This window comes from Bombyx mandarina, chromosome 21, assembly GCF_030267445.1.
Source record: "Bombyx mandarina strain Sakado chromosome 21, ASM3026744v2".
NCBI classification, from domain to species: Eukaryota; Metazoa; Arthropoda; class Insecta; order Lepidoptera; family Bombycidae; genus Bombyx; species Bombyx mandarina.
The window spans coordinates 10,710,267-10,730,626 of NC_143227.1; positions in this window are offsets into that span (position 1 = coordinate 10,710,267).

Genomic DNA, 20,360 nt, shown 5'->3' on the forward strand with positions numbered 1-20,360 from the left:
ATGATTCACTTTAAAGTGTTTATCAGTAATCTCTTAATATATATCTCTCTCTTCTGCTATTCTAAGAAAGCTTCCGAATTACCAAAGTAATGGTAAAGTTTAACAAACGAAGACTAAGACGATCGTAGCGGCGCTAGCGTCGCGACATCCGGCCGACGACCGATCCGCGTCATTTCCGTTTCCGGCCCGAAACAGGATACAGGCAAACGGAGCGTGCATCACACATCGCGTGAGATAAATCGGGTGGCTAATCCTCCGCAGATTTATACGTCTTAGCTTCGAGCTTCTGTAGTTTCTTATTATCATTGTTTTTATTTCCTTTAACTCGAAACAAAGGAGAAAAATTCCACTAACCAACTGATGCTTTAATCAACGTAGCATAATATAATCTATTGTAAATTAGATTCGAGATTTTTATACTAATAGATAAGTTACTGGTGGTAGGACCTCTAGTGAGTCCGCATGGGTAGGTACCACCACCCTGCCTATTTCTGCCGTGAAGCAGTAATGCGTTTCGGTTTGAAGGGTAGGACAGCCGTTGTAACTATACTTGAGACCTTAAAACTTATATCTCAAGGTGAATGGCGCATTTACATTACGAATTTGTTTTCCCTTTGATGTGTCCCCCGTCGGACGGATTCCTTTTGTTTGTTTTATGTTTATTTTATACAAAAACTTAGGTCTTTTATTTATCGATTGAGGTACTACGAAGTCCGCCGGGTCAGCTAGTACTAAATAAAAACGCACCTTTAATAACAAAGATAAATGTCCCGTATTAAATGAAATGTCACTTAAATCAAATAGCCTTCACCCTTCGATATACATATGTATGTATATTTTTTTACAGAACCATGTATAATCTGGAGCTCGAACATAGTACAAACACATATACTGTAAATGTTGAACATAGTTTGTGTGCGAACAACAAAATGCGTCCATAAACTAGTTGTTCTGCCGAATGACATTACTGTATACGTGCTTACGTCGTGTGCGGCCCTCGAAACAGCGATTGGTTCTTGATTAGAAACACTTTTTTACATTTATTGTTGTAGAATATGGACCTTTACGAAATAATCATATGTATTTGGATTTTTACGAAATATTTAATTATATCTGTGAGAGCACCAAAGAAAACCAGGAAATTAAAAGACAAGACCATTAAATTTATTAAAACCCTTATCAATCTGAAGTCGTTTTGGCCTAAGGGATAAGACGCTCGGTGCAATCAATCGTTTAATGCAGGGTATCAATTTTTCCTTAAGAAATACGTACTTAGCAAATTTTCACGAATTACTTCCGCATTGAAGGAATAACATCGTGCAATAAAAATCAAATCCGTAAAAATTATAATGTACTTGACTATCGAGGCAGTAAGGCTACATATGAGACTGCACGGGTAGGTACCACCTAGTCTATTTCTGCCGTGAAGCAGTAATGCATCGGCTTAAGCGCTGAGGCAGTGAAAAAATTGTATGGTATAAATTTAAAAATCGAGACTGCGTCGATATTTTGTGTGACGCCCAGTAACTAGGCAGAGAGAGGATCGAAGAACACGGCAATACTCTATAAGTATTTTCAATAAATCACACTGACGATGCGAAGGGCAGCTTGGGATGTCTTGCAAATCATATGTTAGTAAATATTTACAATGCCGAAGCGTACTCCAAACGTAAGTGGTACGAGTACTCATTCATCGGTTCTTATCCTCTGAACTAGTCCTGTAAGTACGTCATCCAGAATCAGGCGTAAGAATTCAGAATGAAAATCAGTATTTACTACATTTGTCAATATCCAATTAAATTGCGTATTTAAAAACCCTAAAAAACGTTGTAACGATTTCTTAATAACGCCATTCCTCCGTATTTCGGGGCCCACCTCGACCCGAGTCCGAGAGTAGAGCGTCGTTAGAAGCAGCAATCATTCTCTCGTGAGGAGCTTCCAACTATCGCACGTAATTAACCAATGTCCGCTGACAAAGAGCTTTACACCTCACTCCCTAGAATCGCCCGAATTTTGAAAATTTAGATTAAACGAAAAATAGCGACGCAATTATTGATTTTAATGTGAAACATGCACCCAACCAACTTAATTCGAGTTTTAGTAGTACTAAAAATGTAAAGAATTTACGCTCTCTGGTACACAATTCGTCTTCTTGCTGACTACTTTTAAAAAAATCCCCTCATAGGCGAGTTCAAAGTCCACCTGGTGATTGCTTACCATCGCCCGTGGACGTCAGCAATTCTAGGAGCAGAGCCAAGACGCAGCCTAAATCTTTCCAGAAATTATCTAGCACCGTCCAGAATATCAGTATCTACGTTTAAGTCGGTCGCGCCCTGCCAATATGCGTGCTTCATTAGGCGGACTCCCAAATGACGGCGCAGGGGACAGGGAGGCTGGACATTATTGTGTTTTTGTACACAACGCTGATGGAATGCCCTCCAATGTTGCACAACACGAAATGAGGAAATAAACGGGTACGTTCTGTTTACTGATTACGAGCTAGGCTCTAGTTTGATTTGTATTTGTGGATACATGTTGATTTTATTGTGAAAGATAACCGTGTGGTTTAAAATAGACTTTTTTTTATGATTGAAAGATTACTGGTGACCCGGAGGTGGAGATGGGCGAGCAAAGGCTCAGCCAGAAGGAGTGGAATTTGCTAAAAACTGCCCGAGCGCCTCCGAAGGAGACCTAACAACTCAAGAGCAATTGCTTCACGAATGAATCTACCTGATCGAAATCGCAACCCACTGAGAAGATCCGGCGAGAAACTCAGCGGGCTGATTCATGGGTTACGTTGCCCGTCGACCTCTTTGTCGAGTTCGACGAGAACGGTTACCGGGGTTCCTAAGCCTGCTCCTAGTGTTAGAGCTGAAGGCGTCTAACGGTTATTGGATCTGATGAATCCGTAAGGACGCTCTACGTAACGGTATAATCTTGTGATTGTGGTCTTCTTGATTTGGTACCGTACAGCATCTTTGAAATATCACTGCTTAAAAACTGTATACGTGATATGATTTTGTATTATTATATTGTACTTCATAGTTGCTGCTTTGGCAACTTCTCCTCTCAATACGTCCTTCAAAAACAAGCCTAGTCACCATTCTAGTCGAGCCCGTCGCTTGCGACGAAGGGCTCGGCGAGTAAATTAACCCTCAGACACAGCCCACTGAGTTTCTCGCCGGATCTTCTCAGTGGGTCGCGTTTCCGATCCAGTGGTAGATTCTGCAAAGCACTGCTCTTGCTAGGGCTGGTGTTACCAACAACGTCAGGTTTGTGCCCCCTGAACTCTACTAGTTAAGGCTACGCTAAAATAGTTTCTCAAGACCAAACCGCAAAATAAAAAAATTATGAAATTTCCAATTTTTTTAATAATCTACCACTGCGTACGAGCCCATAAACATAACCTGTCTTCGCGGCAGAAATAAGCGGCGCGGTGGTACCTACTCACAATGTGCTCTCCATTATCAAGTCCAATTGTAAATTGTGTTCAATCGATACCAACACCAAATTTAAATAAAACCTCATTAACATCTAATGAATGTACTCTTGAAACGGATCAGTAATCTACGGCAATCGTTATATGCATCGCGGTATACCCCCGGGCCTGTACCGACGAGCACACCCTCACAGCATAGTGACAAACTCATAAACATTTGTCACAGAATGGACTGTCCAAGTAATTGCAATACGCGGCCAGCTTACGACGAGCTTTCGTGTACATAAATCGGTTTCCGGAGCTAATCGAAGCGTAAGACCTTAATATTATGGTCCGGTGTTACTTATTGGTGCCCCGAAACGTTTAACCGATCCCGGTCTAAATTTGAACGAATAATTTACGAACGGTCACTCTTGACACCGTCGGCGGATTTAGGGTTCGCACGTTTTAAATTTTTGTATGTTAATTTTATTTACGTATTATGTTGAAATCTAAATATCCATATCGTCCATATACACGCGGACTTCATAAGATGTATTCCGACTGAAATGTAAGATGAACAAGATTATTGTTACCAAATTACCTACCAAAATAGCGCTCTTAACTGTTCGCCAGATTCATAGCAATAATATCGTAAAAAAATTGACTTCCAGCAAATAACGATATACTTAGACCCAATTAAGTCATCTTGTTGATATAGATCTTTGTTCCTAGATGGGCTCAATTCGCATCGTCTCTTAGATAATATAAAGTCCTAGCTTGAAGATGTTGAAGTTCGAACTTTACTAAATACACAAACACTATAACAACCCTAAGAGCTAATGAATATTTTTTTCCGAATGTCCTTACGGCCGGCGGCAATTCATTATTGATGGGGACCTCGTCACAGCAGTGCATCGACAAAACGAAACGACCCAAGCTAATACGGCCCCCAAAAATTACCATCATCGATACACGAAATAATAAATTTAATGTGACCAACGTAATCTGATAATGCTAATAATTGCCACCGCTTATAGGTCGTTATAAGAGAAACAACATGATCCCAATTACCTAATTCATACAGATTGTTTGTCATTTAACATGCCCTCGAGTTGGTTTAAAACGGAGATTATAAGAAAAATCTATATCTATATTCTATATATCTATCTATATCTCTATATATAAAAATGAATTGCTGTTCGTTAGTCTCGCTAAAACTCGAGAACGGCTGAACCGATTTGGCTAATTTTGGTCTTGAATTATTTGTGGAAGTCCAGAGAAGGTTTAAAAGGTAAAAGGTAAATATGAAAATGCTCGGAATTAAATAAAAATAATAATTTTGTTTTTCCTTTGATGTGTTCCCCGTCGAACGGAATCCTTTTGTTTGTTTTAAGTTTATTTTATACAAAAGTTTAGGTCTTTTATTTATCGATTGAGGCACTACGAAGTCTGCCGGGTCAGCTACTATTAAATATAACATGCCATTATATTTAATAGTATATAAATATAATATGCCATGTTAAAAAAAAACTTGGTAATTTTGTTTAAACAATAGATATTTTGATTTGATATGAAACTCATTAAAGGTGTCATTGAAGATATTTGTAGGATGTGTTCGGTTAGTACCGTCATTTTACCGAGTTCTGCCATGAAGCAGTGGGTTTGGAAAAAGCGACTGCTGATTAAAAATGTAAATTTTTTTTAGAAGACTGTGCTTGCTTGTGTTTTAGAGGCCTTTCACTCTTCGACGATCTTGACGACTACGGCTGCCAGGATTCCTATGCCTGTTCCTAGTGTTCCTAACACTTCAGGCGTCTAATGACTATGCTATTAGATCGAGTGGATTCTTAAGGACGTATGTAGAGACTTCTATCGACCTCTTATTATGTGGGGCATGGCATTTACGTTGAGATGTTTATGGGCTCCGATAATCACTTAAAATCAGATCGGCCATGAACAGGTTCAACCACATAGACACTATATCAAAGTGCGATATGAAAAATAAACATCTCTTTGTTTAGTTAGCCACGAAAATGTAATAAAAAAAAATTACCATGCCATAAAATATTAGGAATGATTTGCATACTCATCTCTCGTCAAAATTACAGAAATAATTGGACATAAATAAACTTTTAATGTCATTTATGTTGGAGTATATCTTTAAAAGACTGTTCCATGTAAACACATTGAATCTCCGCGAGCTGTTCCCTTGAGAAAAAATGGAAATCAATATTGTTTTATTGAAACATTATTAAATCCCTGCATATTAAGAATGTTTAAGTCATCAACGGAACAATACATAAAATGTATGAGTATTCGGGTATTGATGTTTCCAAGCTGCGTGCGTGTTTGAGGTCCATCGTGTTACTCACTCTCCCCGCAGGGAGCCGTGGTGTCCTTCCCGGTAATTACCTTCGCCCTTTGTCTTACGTCACACATAAATAACAAAGATATTTATTTGGGGTCGGTGACAAAATTATTTGCACGAATATCGCCATGTATTTTTTTTTTCGTTTTACCGTCATATTTTATTTATTGTGTCAATGATCTTCAGAGTTGGACTGGTTTTATTTTATTTGAGGTGAATATGAAACAGCACATACATAAATAAAAGATGCTTTCGCCATCTAAAGTTTATGCACAGAAAATCAATAAAAAATGATAATAATACTAGATTCTGTAGGGATATGTTGTGTAAACCAAATGGTGTCGATACATGAGACAAAATTAGACAAGAAGAGAATAAAAATACATTTATATAATTATGATTTAGTAAAGATTTATAGTTCCAACCCAAATATTGCAGTTGGAGTTAAATAAACTGTTTGGATTACAGGAGAAATGCAAATTTTGCAATTAAATATCCTCATGCCCATGCCCAATATAAAATTTTCGTTTCGGAAAAAAAAACTGCAGAAGGTGTGAAAGTCCAGAAACATCTTCAGTTGGTCTTAATGTTAAATTAGGCCATCCATCAGGGCAAAGGGCGTTCAGGGTCCAATAAATTAGTTGGGGACAGTAGGGATAATAAACACTGCGAAATGGCTGCACCAAATAACTTGTTAGGAGTTGCCACTTCCTCCCCTATTGACTAATTACTGTGCTTTGTTTTGGATTGTGTTGGGTGCGAAGTTGTTCACCGAATTGGTGAGATGAATGACTCGCAAATTTGCTGGCGATCCATTAGTTAAATATTGTTACAACCATCGAGATATTACGTACTACGTACCAGTTAAATATAATATAATCTCGATCGTTACAGCTTCAAATAATGTGTAATGTCGTTTTAGACATCATAACAATGACAATATCGCAGCGTTATTTGTCCGAAACTATCCAAACACCAATATTTCCGACAAGCCATAATTAGGTAAATGCAGAGTTTCAAATTGGGGTTGCCTGTATTTTAATATCTACGCGAGTATATTTGGGTTAATTTTGGAAATCCATAAATTACAATCGCCACAAGAAAAATCCAAACAAATCACGAACAATATGGTCTCTCGTTGCAAAAAGTAAGCGGTTTCAAGAAATTATGTCTAAGACAACTTTACTAACACGAGATTTAATGGTTAGGAGTCGCTGGCCTAGGTATATTAACAGATTTTAATTACATATGTATACACTAACATAAGTTTGGCACGTTTAATACTAATAAGTTTTGAAGTATTGAAATCGTCGTGGCCTAAAGGATAAGACGTCCGGTGCATTCGTATCTAGCGATGCAACGATGTTCGAATCCCGCAGGCGGGTACCAATTTTTCTAATAAAATACGTACATAACAAATATTCACAGTTGACTTCCACGGTGAAGGAATAACATCGTGTAATAAAAATCAAAGCCGCAAAATTATAATTTGCGTAATTACTGGTGGTAGGACCTCTTGTAAGTCCGCACGGGTAGGTACCACCATCCCGCCTATTTCTGCCGTGAAGCAGTAAGAGTTTCGGCTTGAAGGGTGGGGTGGTCGTTGTAACTATACTGGGACCTTAGAACTTATATCTCAAGGTGGGTGGCGCATTTACGTAATGTCTATGGGCTCCAGTAACCGCTTAACACTAGGTGGACTGTGAGCTCGTCCACCCGTCTAAGCAACAAAAAAGTTGCTAAGTTAAAAATACTTTATAAAACCACTCAAATTTTAGCAATACTCTACAAAATCACAACGTTAACTTGGAAATAGTGCTATTTCTGCTAAATTCAAGTCCAACATCGATAGCCGGTGCATCTATCACGCTAATCTAGTGGTGCCGGTGTTCATAAATTTAAGCGCGGGCGCCGCGTAAAGCTTTCCAGTGGAATCCTACAAGGATGCCCACTCAGCCTCAGATAGCGCGACAACGGAGTTTATCGCCTGTGACAATGCCTCACTAGAGATACGATGCGCCATTGTGTATATACGACAGTCCGTTCACATAGAATACACACAGCCTGCAACCAACAATAGGTTAAGGTAGTGCTCCACAAGAAAATTAATTTAAATCGCAGAATAATTTCGGGAACATACAATTTTAAAATTTTAAAGTTAGTTTGAAATTATTTAATCTGCCCAATGAACTATGGTCACGAGGTATGAGCTTACTTTTTACTGGTGGTAGGACCTCTTGTGGGCCGGCACGGGTAGGTAACTACCGCCCTGCCTATTTCTGCCGTGAAGCAGTAATGCGTTTCGGTTTGAAGCGTGGGGCAGCCGTTGTAACTATACTGAGACCTTAGAACTCGTATCTCAAAGTGGGTGGCGCATTTACGTTGTAAATGTCTATCTAATTTTTAAAGAGCATAAAAAAAAAGAAAAAAAGAGCATATTTGATTCAAAATATAGGTAATTAAAGATTATTTTTCATTTATACTTGGTTTCTGTAATCAGCTAATAACCCATACCTCGAAATGGACTTTCATACAAATAAAATTAAAAAGGTCAATAAGAGTATGTCTACTACTCACGAAAATTGAGAGAAACACGAATTTAATATAATAGGTTGGGGAAAAAGTCTTTTCGCATTATAGTATATATGAACTTGTAATAGAATCTCTTTGGCTATATTATTTGTATACGGCCGGTTTTGGTATCATTAAAAGTGAAAATTTTAAAGAAGATGATTCCATATTCAAATTAGGAAAATGTGTGATTTTTATTTATTTTTCGTACTGTCAAGATGAGTGAATCTAATGAAATTCGCTACATTTTAAAATTTTACTACAAGATAGGTAAAAATGAAACGCAAGCCGGGAAAAAATCCCGATGTCTATGGACCTAGTGCGGTGTCTGTGAGAGTAGCACAAATTTGGTTTATGCCATTTTCAATCCGGAAATTTTGATGTCAAAGACGCTCGTCGCTCTGATCGCCCTATTACGGATAAAATAGATACCATATTTGAAAAAGTGGAGCAAGATCGGCATGTCAGTAGTTACGACGTAGCCGAAGAATTGGCAATTGACCACAAAACAGTTTAGGCGCATTTGAAAAAAACTGAAAAAATAATAATTAAGCTTTGTCAGTTTAATTATTTGTTATTCTCTCCCAAACAAAGTTTCCCAAGCTACTTACCTAAATATATGATATATAAAACATTTAAAAAAAAAATAGTGTAAAGGCACTACATAATTTACTTTAGAAATATTAAGAGATTTACTTCTAGTTGAAAGTGACATTTCATTAATTGGCATCTGTCAATTTTTATTAGTACGTTTTAAATTAAATTGTTTAAATAGAGGTATATAAACTTTCATAACCATTCCGTAATCTTACGGTCGTTACTCTTCCAATAGGCTTAACAATTTATTATTTATCGACTTTCCGGATACTCGGGTCAATCATAACCATGTTTTAGAGTAACCGTGCTCCGGGACATTATCGTGAATTTTTCACGTCCGGTAAACTACGGGACGATTTCGGTACACCAGCGCGGTCTACATCACCGATATGTCCCAAAAATAATACAGATACCAATTTGGTAAATACTCTTTCCTTGAACTAAAAATAAAGGACAAGAACAAGGTAGGAAAAGGTCGAAATATTAGGGGCTTATTTTAATTTAATTAAAAATAATTAATATTCTCCAATTGTGGTATTATATCCAACGAGATAGCAGAGGATAGGTTGGAGTGGCACAGGATAATCCAGAAGAAAGTTATTAGAGGAGGTCGCCACTCTTAGCATTGAGGATTATCAACGTAAGGAAGGAATTTGTGGTGTTTAGTAGAAGGGTTACGTAGAACTTCAAATAACATACAAAGGAGTCTCCATCTTCAAATCAAGAATCTTCAAATAAACACAATGAGCTGTGTAACATTTATGAGAAAATCGGTATAAATCGCATTATGGACTATGGCACTAACTTAGCACGAAGTGAAGGGATAACCCAATAGAAATTACGAAGCAGTGTCTATGTCCTCAGTCGCTTTTTTTATCTGGGGAGGGTGGGGATTTAGAGGAAGATCATAGTTAGCGTTATAACTATGATCTAAAATAAAACTCGGACCTAAGCAATAATTTTCAACCACACTCTCGAAAATGAAACTTTTGTGAATGAGGGAGAAATTCACATCACAACTAAGTCCGTCCCGCGTTAAGCCCATCAATACTAACGCTCGTGCCCCCGGAGAGTCGTACGGCCACGAAAAATCATTCCAACGCTAAAATATCAATAAAACACAAACGCTCACTCGTAGCGCAGTGGAATCGCAAGTGCTCCCCAAATGCGATACCGGCCTTTTGATGGGACACTTTATTTTTTCATAACGACCGTACAAACCGCAGTGTGCCCTTAATGTGGTATCACGAGATTTACATTTAGTCGTGTCGTTTTATTGCTAATGTTATGAAGCAGGGAAAATCGTATGGGTCGTGTGAAAAATTGAAGAGACCTACGCAGCTCTCTCGGTTTCGTGAACTTTTGTGGAATCATTTTTTTGTTTCACTGTATCATCCATGTTTTTGTTAACTGACTTATTATGATTGTATTTAATAAATTTAAACAGAAAGTAATTTATAAATAAAGAAAACCAAAATATCACTTTTAGTGTAATACAATTAGCTTGCAAAAATATAGATATAGCATAGTGCTTCACAATTTCCACAGTATCAACGAATATTAATTAACAAGATTAAAAGTTACCTTCTATCAAAATAATACATAAAAATCTACATTTACAGAGAACGAACCACAAGTTTTAAAACATTGAAGTCGCACTTTCTCCCCAGGACGATCCTGGCGAGCGTCGAGTAAACAACAATTATCTGTCGTATTCGGTTTCTCAAACTCAATATCGGAGTAAATCGATGTTCAGAACGAGGGACACTGGATTCCCTCCGTATCTCACACGCCGTGAGGACGGAGCCCGTATTTATTGGAGGTAATTAAAAAGAAAACAGACAAAAGGCCCGCAGCTGACCGGAACGTGCTCCGAACACTAAGGTTTCGTGACGGTGCATAAATTTATCGATAATCGATGCATTAAACTTGTCAACGATCAGTGATAGATTGATTCACTAAATAGATCGAGTGGAAAATGATCTTGGAGAACTGAATATTTCCAACTGTTCTAAGATAAAAACGGGAATAATTGTAAACAACACTCATTTTGGCTTGGAAGAAACTCGATAAAAAAATAAACCTGTTTATGTTTTTTATTGCCTAAACAACTGAATGAACTCATGACCCATCTGGCGTTAAGTGGTTTCCTTCAGACTTGAAATCTATATTTTTATTATATTAATGTCAACAGTGTCAATATTTTATGTTAGTGTAATGCATTGTCTTCGCAGTTTTTAAACCAAGTGACATTCAAACGGAATTGACCAGCATGAACAGTTTATATTATCGATAAAATTTATCGAGGCCCAGCACTAAAGAGAAATCGTAAGTCGGTCGTGCAAAAGAGGACTTTTATCAGTCGCGGCCGATACCAATACTCCTAGAGATTCCGAGCTGTAATTTATTGCCACCCTAGTCTCAACTCTAGATAAACGTATACAAGCCCTTCTTACTATGTAATTAAGTCCAATTTGGTGTGATAAATTTTAGTTTCGATCTTACAATGACGTCGCTAAATTTTTTGTAGTTATTTTAGTGTTTATTGCTGGACAATAGAGTTCAAAATGCTGATATCGTTTACTCGAGATCCTTAATGGTCTGTAGCCTGATTCTGGTTCTGGTGTAAAACGATTGACAAATTACTTTTTACTCAGGGTCTAATGAACCATGTTGATCCAGTTGACCTATGATATGTTACTTTCCAAGAATCTGTGGATGTTATGAAGCAACAGAACTATTATAATATTACTCTCGTCTGCATATTCGTTTGTCTGTCCTAGTTTATTTTTTTAAACTAGTTAACAGAACATATTGAGCACAAAGTTTTGTTTCAACTTTGTTGTGTAATGGTTTTGTTATCCTTCAAAAGAATGATGACTTTGAAGCGGATACAAAAGGTGGTACCTACCCGGTAGGACTCAATGTTCTACCATCACTTAATTGCGATTTCTGTAGTCTATTCTGCTACTCAGGGAATGCCACTGTTGTCTTGTGAATGACGCTCACGAAGGTAGTGCTGTCAAGGAAGACCATGGGCCAAGGTTAAAGTATGACGCGTATGATGCATATAGTCATACCACCAGTAAGTAGGCTTTAGTAAAATTAAAAAAGTCGTGCACCGATAGTTGCTGGTTCCAGTGTAAGGGAAGCACTAGGTGGTAGTCTGTACCATGCAATCCATGCCACCCATGACCGAACACTCTGGAGGAACATCACATTTGGTCGCGATCCTCAGCAGTGAGGGAACGATATAAATATAGATATAGCAAACATCTATGTTTGTATTGTCAGTATTACTGGCAGTCGTCTGTCCAGAGCTGTCTAGATAGCGATAGATGAGACAGCAACTCATCTTCTAGAATACGATGAGGTTCCAAGCAGCCGGGATTTTTTTTCAAAACCGCAAAATAAATCCAAGGTCGTCGACATCTTCAGAGCGCTAATAAAATACCAGCAAAAGGCGAGGTGGCTGAAAAGAAAATTTGCCAGAAAAAACGTGTAGTTATCGATCCGTGTAATCGAACTCTGTATATTTTTAAATTCAAGATGGGTAATCCCATAAACGTAAGTAGGAAAGCCAAGTCCGAGTCGAGATTTGTTCACTTTACTATTTAAATATTTTGACATGTATTTATTTCCGATATTTTGTATACTTTACAGTTGTCATGGTCACCGACAACATCTTTACTCTTCATCAACATTGAAATACTTAGCTAACTACCGTCATTTTTACACTAAATTATTAATTGACATTCACGTTGCTTTGCATATATAAAATTAAAAAGATAAACGTAAAATTATACCGTAATAGTAATTTTCATTGTGTTTTTGTTAATATCAGGGCCACAATCTTTCGTTATCTATCGAAATAATTTCAAATTTGTAAAACCATTTAAAAAAAATTTGTAAAACCATTAAAAAAAATTTGTAAAACCATTTAAAAAAAAAACGTGCAAAATATTCACACACATCTATGAAAACGGTACTCTCGGGTGGAATATTAAGCAGGCGTACATGACGCATGGCGCTTGGGGGAGAAAGCGTAATTCTCAACTTTTTCGCTTCGACTACCCTCACCTGCGTTAGGGACGAAATACAGACGGATATTTTAGATATAAATAAATACGGATTTTTTTCGAAACGTTTTTCATCAATGCAACAGCGTATATTCGAACCTTTGCTGAAGACGTCATTCTAAAATACAAAAAAAAAACATTAAATTTTTACTATTAATTTTTGTTGCCAGCAATGTAACACAAATAAAAACAGCTGACACGTTCCCGCGTTACATGTCTTGTTGACGAAATATGAAGGTATTGAAGCGAAAACTACTCCCGTTGTATTTAATTAAATAATATTGCTTTCTGTTTTTGTTTGTCTAATAATAAGTTACTAAATAAAAAAATATTCAATGTAGTTGAAGTATAGGGCGTATTGGAAACCCGCCCTAACGGGTGCGCTGAAGAATTCTTCGAGATGATCTTCATCTCCTTTTTATCGTCGCACCACCAGGCATCAGAACAAAATTAATCCATATTTTCTGGAAGATAGATAGATGGTGATCTTTTTACCACTTGCCATCCGATTCCTGATATCTGAAATTCCTCAACAGTGGGATGCGCCCGAGCTAACACTGCTAATGTCGTAGAGCGATGGTGACCACTTACCATTAGTTGAGCCGCATACCTAAAATCAAACTATTCAGATTCAATATCAGTAGATATTTTTATATTAGTGTTCTGACAATTTGTACTTTATTTTTGTTTGATAGTTACATATTTAATTTAGATACTAATGAATTTTTTTTTTATTGCCCTTGTAGGCAGACGAGCGTACGGCCCACCTGATGGTGAGTGGTTACCGTCGTCCATGGGCTCCAGCAGTGCCAGGGGCAGAACCAAGCCGCTGCCGACCGCTAATATCCGAAATCTAATATCCTAAATATCCGAAACATCGTCACGTCCCTATCGCTACCGAACTTATCCGACAAGTTGGCGAGCAAGCTCCCACAGACAGCTCTGCGGTCGCTGAAACTTGAGCCAGTTGGAACGTTTGAATGATTTATACTTTATAAGTATTATTTCAGGTAAAAAGCCGCGTTCGAGCTTTTCCGTTTGTTTTTTTTTATAGTTAAAAGTTTGTTCTTTTTTAGAAAATACTTTTTTAAACAGCTGTTTCAAGATAATCAACTGCAAATAGTTTTTTACGTGAGAATATTCTTACATGGCAGGCAGACCACGAGGAGCCACAAGTAATTCCCCATCATCATTACGTGCATGTTAGTACTCCTTAGCTTACTAAATATCACTCCCTTTCTTGATTTGTCAACGGGCGCTTAAAACAAGAAACTGTTGCATTATCACTCTATACAAAATAAAAAATGCAAAGTATGTGCGAAATCACGTGATCAAATCTAAAAGTTATTATCTAAAATGTTTTGTTTTTAGATAGCACGCAAATTTCACGTTTTATGATTATATAAGTACGATATATTTATGTATGTGTGTTAAACCAAAAACAACCTTATGTCATCAAACAAAACTTCGACCAGTAACAATACACAAAACATTGCTGCTAATGTTCGACATAAATAATAAAAATGCCCCAATAAAGACAATTGATATGTTGTGCGCCTTGTCTGTAGAGTATTTATGGTTAGTGGCGCCCATCGACGCAAAGCATCAGGTTCGATACCCGGACCGCGCAAAAACGCGTCCGACACACATCGCGAGAACGTAATATAATGCAAAATGATCGGTCGTAATGTGTGTAGTGCGAAATATTGAAAAGGAATGGCATCGATCTGTATGATACTCCACTTAAGTTTTTACTTCTGAATTACAGAAGATTAATTCGAAAGGGGGTTAATTTGTGTAAAAAACGGTGTTTCCGAGACGGCTAATAAAATGTCATATAAAATAATATGATTATGTTTTGCAGCGGTTTGGCTCTGCGCCTGACATTGCTGACGTCCATGGGCGAATATAACCACTCACTATCAGGTAAACCGTATGCTAGTCTACCTACAAGAGCAATACAAAATAATAAATTGACCAAATAGCTCATTAATGTTACTAGATGGACTGTTTTTTCTAACATGAGATAAAAATATATTCATACGATAAAAATCAGTTGCGTTCATGAAATAAGCGCCAGACTTTATTTTTATGTAAATTACGTAGTGGTTGGCATCTAGCTCGTGATTGAAAAATCAACCCTTTAAAATAGTATTAAACTGCGTAATTTGAAATAGGAACATTATTTAAAAAATGAGGTTTAGTTTACATTATATATATATATCTATACTTCTATACTTAATATATAAATCTACAGTGTTTTTTGCGGATGTTTCGTTATAACCACTGAACCATGCATCCGATTGACTTGATACTTGGTATCCATGTAGAAAATACATGTACTTAATGGATAGGCTAATATTTATATGAGTGTTGGACTCCCTAATGATAATGGCAATAAATAACAATGTTAATTTTAAATGCCCAGCGAAGCGGGCGAGTACGGCTAGTATAATATAATTCTTAGTTCTGAATAAACTTCACAACGAAGTAGAGCAGCCTTCGGTGCTTGGTATCACGTCATCGTCCCATGGTGAGGTTTACTTTATAGTCTTGTCATATCAGTTAATGGCGCGAGCGGTCTTTGTCGCGGCCGCGGCTGCCGGCTGCGTATATCAGCATATCGGAGCGACATCTCGCAAACTCGCGACGCAGCATATCGAGTGGAGCATCCTTCGTGGATTTCACTTTATTTTTTTCTGGATTTTTTGGAAATCGAATTTTAAATAACATTTTATGGTTTTAGGCTTTTTTACAGGCAGCTTTTAATAGAATACTAATAAACTAGATCTTTTTGGTGCAGCTTAAATAAAATTTACATCAAATTATTAGCCAAATTGATACGTAAAGTGATAAAATGTTTATATTCAGAGCACTTCGACAACGAGTATGACAAACGAGAAATGAAGTTTTGGAGGAATAAAGAAAGGAATGATCTTCCACCGAGCGATTGAAAGACCTCTGTAGGACCGAATTCGAGATTTGTTTTTATACAAACTTACCATAAAAATATCGGCTAAGCGATTCAGGCCAATTACTGGTGGTAGGACCTCTTGTGAGTCCGCACGGGTAGGTACCACCAATCTGCCTATTTCTGCCGTGAAGCAGTAATGCGTTTTGGTTTGAAGGGTGGGGCAGCCGTCGTAACTATATTGAGACCTTAGAACTTATATCTCAAGGTGGGTGGCGCATTTGCGTTGTAGATGTCTATGGGCTCCAGTAACCACTTAACACCAGGAAGACTATGAGGTCGTCTACCCATCTAAGCAATAAAAAAAAGCCAATATCCTCAGTATACTTGGTGCGAGTTTTTCAACGTAATAACACTGATACAACTCCATACAAATCGAGTTAGCTTTTACGCGATCGAGAAGTTAAAAAACTCGCATTAACACTCTGTTCCGTGATAGTTAACGCTACAAAGTATATTCTTTAAAAAAACTATTACGAACCGACTAACATAATTTATCTTTAAATTGTGTCAGAAAAGAGACCTCAGAGTCGTAAAACCTAAATTGTTAATAAATCGTTCGCTAATACTGTGTGTCACACGAATGTGTCACCGCATTAACAAAACTTCGAACAATGTATGCAAATAAGATTTTTATATCCAAATCAGACGACAGGTAATTTTCTAAGAAACGAAAAGAATCATCACGATTAACACAAAGACGTCTTCGGGACGGCTAATAAAATGTCACATAAAATAATATGATTATGTTAAACATTCTGAATTATGGGGACGAAGTTCCTAAGAACAGTCGTTACTTTGTAGCTTTTATCGCTGAAATTCGCTGATGTTTTGCTCACGAGAAACGGTTGAGTATCATAAGTATGAATCCTCGTCTTTTTGAAATACCTTTAGGTTATATTACCGTTATTGGTACCGCATTTCTTTAGGAGCCACGCAACATAAGCCCGTAAACCAATGCTATTAATCGGTTATTATATTAATTAAATCTTAAATCAACGCAATACAATATGTGTGTAGTGATCTGAGATAGTTCCGAGATAACTGGCTGAGTGCTAACAATAAACAAAATCATATTGTTTTGCTCCACTTCGCTGCCCTTAAGTAAAAGTCCTATTAGGTTCTCATTATTACGGTTTATAAAATTTTCTTTGTTGGCTTATTTTGTCTGGCCTGAAATTCAAATCCTAACATACACATTACCAATCAAATATGAGTTGTCTTTTTTCGTTGATTTCGTTGATAAGTTGACCAATACGTTTTTCGTAATTTTGCACTGATAGAAGCATCGTTAAAGATATAACAAATTTTGTACAAATAGCATAACTATACAAATAACATAGAGTTATTAATGCAAATACCAGCCAAATTAATTTGAAGTGTAAGAGGACAAGAGGGACAACGTATGAATTTTAATACCGGGATCCCGATGGTTCATATCTCGGGTTCAATGAATAACTAATGTTACGGTTATGTTATTAAGGCGAAGTGAAAATTATCAATTTCCCGGCTTAGTCCCGCGGTCGGCCCGGGACAGGCGGCCCTTGACTTCTGTTTGCGTTCATAGGGCTGTTGAAGACAATGCAAGTGTTTATTTAAACAAACTCTTGGTTTAAAAAGGGTGCGTGTACTTATGTACGCGCGTAAGAAGTTATACTTTATTGTTATTAATTTTCTTTTTTCTTTATTTAAATTTTAATCACTTTGAAAAAAAATCGATTAAACAACATCCTCAAACACACATATTGGACATCCCTTTTCTTGACATCGTATAAATTCGGTAATTCTCGGTATGGTTCGGAAAGTTCACCTGCGGCTATATTCCGACTCGCCAAGTTACGTCGGTCGTATTGTAATGAGCGATTTAGTGGGCAACTTCATTTTGTTAATTTTGTGTCACGGATCGCGCATATCGTAAAATTTCACTCTAATCAATTTTTCATAACGCGCCTAAAGAAGTATAACTTCAAAAATACGCTCCAAATTTGGGACGTTGAGTATAGGCTAGAATTTCTTTCGCTTAAACAAAACAAACACAAGGACCACAACCCATTAAATTTCTGGCTGGATCTTCTCAGTGGGTCGCGATTAGAGAATAGATTCAGCGAAGCACTACCCTTGCTAAGGCTAGTATTAGCAAATTCTCTCAGGTTGAACCCGTGAGCTCACCTACCCCTCCGAGAGTAACCTATTAAGCTAACAGCGAATGGGTAGGGAAAAACACAAGGACACCCAAATCCAAGTACGATTTCGAAGTCGTGGTAGCCGAAAGGGAAGACCTCATTAAAACGCCAACCGACACGATAATTACAATATCATCCTATAATGTCTCACTCACTCTCACTTCCTCGCCAATCGATACCGCAATGACACGACAAAGAAACGATATTCCGATATTGCATCGATAGATAGAAATAAGTTTTAAGTTATTCCAAGCAATTCTATAATTCATCATCAAATATGCACTCAAATATTAATATTCTTAATCAAAATTCTATATTGCATTAGCGGCAGCCCTACCGTCACCCCTTTCCCTTCGGATCCCATATCAACTACAACATAAAAGCAATTCACCAAATTGTTATCGACATGTTAATAGCTACTGTGTCACTTTGTCGCATTACAATAGCTCGAAACGCCACGAATATGTTCGGCAAGGGTATTATGTAGTTAGTAACTTGGGTAAGATTGCTTCGGGTGTCGCTTTTGCTCATTATTACATTCTGAGTTTAGTGAAGTTAATTTTGTAACTCCTGTTACATTATTTTGATGCACAAACACAGTAGTCAATGTGTGTCTAATAGAGTTTTGAGTTGCTTCTTCCCGGTTTATAGTTACTGTATTTAGGAGCTCAGTTTAAAATTGGTGATTTGGTTTATACTTTACTGTGGCATAGCTTAAGTTTTAGCAGGTGCTTCAGGTGTACCCAATGTATCTGCAAGAGGTCAAGAAAGCCAAATTAACATCGTTAACCTCATATTCTATAAATAGTCATTATTTCATAATCACAATTTTTTTGTGCTTTGAGCTTTTGAGCTTTTTATAATTTTCAGTTTTTCACATTCATCGTAATCTAGTACAAATATTGTTTAAGATCTATCCTCCTAGTATTATACAATTTTTTTTAATAATACACAGACGACACTTAGAATATTTTAAATATAAGTTTTGCGACTCTTCTTACCATTTTGTTTAAGCAATAAAAATATATATTTTTATCACATTTCAAAATTAACCTGGGTAATAATCATATATAATGTGTGCACATCTTAATACTCTAATACACCTGAAGAACTGGAATGAAACCATACCCGCAACCCTTTATGGTCCCCACAAACATCATCCCAATTAGGCACGCACGTTGGCGGCATTAGATTTGTGAGGCACGTCTTGCTGCAGGTAAACCGTAATGAATTTAGCCTGGAGACACGAGCTCCTTGAGGCAGAGCGTCTGTCATGATTCAAATGGCAACCCTTTGTTGTAGGGTGACCAAATTATACGAACTTTTATGATACGAATATTTCAATAGTCTATACTAAGTCTCGATCGATGAGTATTTCCTAAACAGAGCAAAGGTAGTCAAGATATCAATAAAACTGCTCAGTAACCCAAAACATTTTTTTATGACTGATACAGTGATGATTGAAAAAATATTGTAGTTATTGCCTTTATGAAAACTTTTATTTTATTCAAATACTTCCTTGTGCAATTCATTTTTGGAAAACATTGGCTTTTTTTTGCATTTGCATTTGCATAAGTGGTCACAGGACCCGAGATATTGCATCGGGAATCATCGTTCTTAAAACACGAAGTGGAAATCGAATACAATACTTGAGTAATGTCTATCCCACTTTCTAAAACATATCAAACAAATCATAGGATTTTTTTTTATTGGTTAGATGGGCGGACGAGCTCACAGCCCACCCACCTGCTGTTGAGTGGTTACTGGAGCCCATAGACACCTACAACGTAAATGCGCCACCCACCTTGAGATAGATCTAAGGTCTCAGTATAGTTACAACGGCTACCCCACCCTTCAAACCACTCACAAGATGTCCTACCACCAAATATTGTGATATTACTAAGGGACGATATAACAATGTTTTGTTTGGAAACCCAAAATAGCAATTTACATAAAAACCAAACAAAAAATAACGTTTTGACGTTAAAAAAATTGCTTGCGAGAGTTCAGAATCCAGTCGCAATCAGATACAAAACAAAATAGAAAATCGGACAAAATAAAACATTATTTATCCGTCGTCCTCCTCAGAAAAGCGATTGATGGTCACAATTTCGAAGGGTCTATAAATAATGCACTTCGTCAGGTTTAAAGAGTAGCCAGAATGGTTCGT